The 3,576-nt window shown below is 36.2% G+C and overlaps 1 long non-coding RNA gene across 1 annotated transcript; it reads right to left on the bottom strand.

The window, feature by feature from the left end:
• Positions 1-599: 599 nt before the first annotated feature.
• LOC107578101 (uncharacterized) lies at positions 600-1,576 on the bottom strand. The gene is made up of 3 exons (XR_001608302.1): positions 1,380-1,576; positions 1,134-1,250; positions 600-640 (listed from the first exon to the last, which is right to left on the bottom strand). It is a non-coding gene; the product is annotated as an uncharacterized lncRNA (long non-coding RNA).
• Between the last annotated feature and the right edge of the window lie 2,000 nt (positions 1,577-3,576).

Below are 3,576 nucleotides of genomic sequence, written 5' to 3'. Positions count from 1 at the left end.
GTTTGGCCGTCCAAAAGAGGACACGACTAGAAATCAGTGGTTAAGGCGTAATATAAGTCATTATAATCCGTAATTATATCCCCACTGGATGCAACAAATGCCTCGTTTATAATGGGTTTTAATGTTTTTGTCTCGTCGCTCGTCGCGGGACATGGCATCACAGTATGGTAAGGGGCATAGTATTTCCGTCACACGCTTGAGGTATTTGGCCAATCACAATGCACTGGATAGCTGGCCAATCAGAGCACACCTCGCTTTTCAGACCGATGAGCTTTGTAAAAATCGACACGTTTCAGAAAGGCAGGGCATAGAGGAGAAACAATAATGTACAGTATGTGGAAAATAATGTTTTTTTTAACCTTAAACCGCATAAACACATTTCATTACACCAAATACATTCTTTTTAGCATCATCATATGACCCTTTAAATGCCTTGAAACACAGCACACAAAAAAACCAACATGACATTTACAGCAACATTTCAAAGATACTTTTATTCAGAGAGATAAAAACTTTTCCAGTAATTTTTTTCCATCCAAACTAAAAGCAAATATGCATAATCACAGCCAATCAGAACACATGTGATGTTTACTATGCAACCTGACAAATCACCTCAAGTATCTGACCTTTGTCACATTTACTGAAACAGAAATAAATCATTAGAAAGTTTTAGAGAGGTTAACAAAATTGCAACTCTTTTTCGCTTTTAGTTAGTGTTTCTTTTTTGTTTGCCAGATTAAAAAGCAATCTGATTCACTGTTAAAGATGAATTTTTTTATTTCTGCACCACTAACGAAACCAAATTAAATTGCAATATGATGTCTAGGCAACATTGGCTCTTTTCAAGGACTTTTGAGTCTCTCGTGCTCATCAAGGCAGCATTTATTTGATAAAAAATACAGTAACAACATTAATATTGTGAAATATTAAAATAACTGTTTTCTATTTTAATATATTATAAAATGCAATTTATTTTTGTGATGCAAAGCTGAATTTTCAGCATCATTACTCCAGTCTTCAGCGTCACATGATCCTTCAGAAATCATATGATCAAATGAAAATGAATAATCTAATATGCTGATGGCCTTGATGACCATTCAAATTTAGTCCAGTTTTAATTGTATGTAACTTACCAAGGATAAAGGGCTGTTTTTATCTTCTTCCCATAAGTTAACTCACTCTCTTTTACGCAGAAAAAATCTCGGTCACCACCATTATCAGGAGCACATGTCACTGAGAAATTCACTGCTCTGATTAGAGAGTAAAAAGCAAATCAAGACATGACCGAAATAATGATGAATTCCAGTCATATTTTAAACCGGCTTGACTAAATTTCTCACAGTTAGCTGTGAGCCTGGTGCGTGTCATGTGTTTGTTACCTGATGAAGCCCATCTCTTCACAGCTGATGTTGGCGATGAGCTGGTTGGCGCTGGATGAGCAGACGTGTTTCCACCTCCGCTGGGTGGAGTCAAACACTCGCAGCCTCTGGTCTGCTGCGCTCACCTGTACTGCAGGACATGATCAACACAGTGAGAATGTTCATACTGTTATAGATGACCCAATGCACTTTCTATGTTGCATGGGAATACAGTATACAAGCAGAACACACTGTGCTGAATACTGCATGATACAATACAATGCAATGTGATCAACTTGCATGTCCATTGTGTTGAAAAATGCAAAATGCTAATTAATGATTTTATTTCTAAGATTATAACTGGATGCCATTTGTTGAATTATACATGCAACATAAATATATGCATTTAAAAAAGTAAGTAGTTTACCGTATATTTATAGTGTAGTATTTGCACATAAATTAGTATTATAACTCAAAATTATTATTCTTGATTTTTTTTAATTATTAAAGGGTTAGTTCACCCAAAATGAAAATTAGCCAATAAATTACTCACCCTCAAATCATCCTAGGTGTATATGACTTTCTTCTTTCAGACGAATCCAGTCGTAGTTAAAATATTAAAAATTGTCTTTGATCTTTCAAGCTGTTTCATGGCACTCATGCATCCATGTGTTGCATGCATCCGTCCAAAAGCAGTTAATTAAAATGCGCCCATCCATAGAAAAAAAAGTGTCTCACACGGCTCCGGGGGTGAACAAAGGCCTTTTGTAGAGAATCGATGTGTTTTTGTAAGAAAAATATCCATATTCAAACTGTAATAATCACTTTAATCTAGCTTGCATAGCTGTTGTACACAGAAGCAGTTCCGGTCGGATGACGTATGAGGTCAGCGCTGCACATGCACCGGTGAGTCTCGTGAAAACCAACGTTTGTCAACAGGAGCAAAGGAAGCAAAGTTTCCTTACTTTAGGAAAGGAAAACCAGTCTGCTCTTGGCTTATATCGAAATCCTCCGACATTCTTCTTTACAAATCCTCGTTTTGTACATCTAATTAGTGACCGTTGTTTTGTTTTGATCCCTGCGCTTACGCGTGCTTCACATCTATAAGAAATTATAGTCTGCCTCGACCCAGCTTCCACTCCAAATTGTGTTAAACTATGCTCCTTTCCCTACAAAGAGCTTAATTATCATAGAGATAGTTCTTTCCAATCTTAATAATATGTCAATAGTACCTCCGGAGCGATAATTTGTCACTTATAGCGTGGGAGTAGTAGCAGGCCATCAAGAACCATCTGCTGACCAAAAGGGTACATGAAATAACTGCTAGGGATTCTGTTTAATCTTATCACCTTAACATTTGGTTGTTCCCACCTGAAAATCTATCAAAGATGTGGGAACGGAAGGCTATCACTTTCATTGTTATCCGCAATTTACATTTAAAACTAAACTTCATTTACATTTTGAGCGGGAAGATGAACGTAATACAGTATAAAAGGTTTGAGCTTAGGATGTTCGGGGTTCATTTCGACTGAATCCGAAGTGCTGTTTGTACTTTGTCACTGCTACTCTGTAATAAAACTTATTCTTCATCAAAGATCTTCGACGTCCTCATCACTTTTTCTTACACTTCTGAGTGGCGCATGCGCAAAGCCGACCTCCATACGTCATCCGTCCGGAACTGCTTCCAGTGTACAACAGTGAGTGCAAGCTACATTAATGTAATTATTAAATTTTTTAATATGAATATTTTTCTTACAAAAACGCATCGATTTGCTACAGAAGGCCTTTGTTCACTCCCCAGAGCCGTGTGAGACACTTTTAATTAAAGTGTCTCATTTTAATTAACTGCTTTTAATTAACTGCTTTTAATTAATTAACATTCTTTTTCTTTTTCTTTTTTTTTATATTTTAATTATTTTAATTAACTGCTTTTGGACGGATGCATGCAACACCCGCTGAGTGCCATGAAACAGCTTGAAAGATCAAAGACAATTTTTAATATAACTCCGACTGGATTCGTCTGAAAGAAGAAAGTCATATACACCTAGGATGACTTGAAGGTATGGGCTAATTTAAATTTTTGGGTGAACTAACCCTTTAAGTAATATAGAAATGTAATCAATTTATTTTCAGTCAGTCTATCTGTCTGTCTGTCGGTCGGTCTGTCTGTCTGTCTGTATGTAAAAAAAAACTTGTATACGTTTATATATATATATAT

Source organism: Sinocyclocheilus grahami, unplaced genomic scaffold (assembly GCF_001515645.1).
Source record: "Sinocyclocheilus grahami isolate Dianchi unplaced genomic scaffold, SAMN03320097.WGS_v1.1 scaffold8817.1, whole genome shotgun sequence".
Lineage (NCBI taxonomy): Eukaryota > Metazoa > Chordata > Actinopteri > Cypriniformes > Cyprinidae > Sinocyclocheilus > Sinocyclocheilus grahami.
Note: the sequence above shows the minus strand (reverse complement) of the source record. Positions and strands in the feature narration are given on the sequence as shown.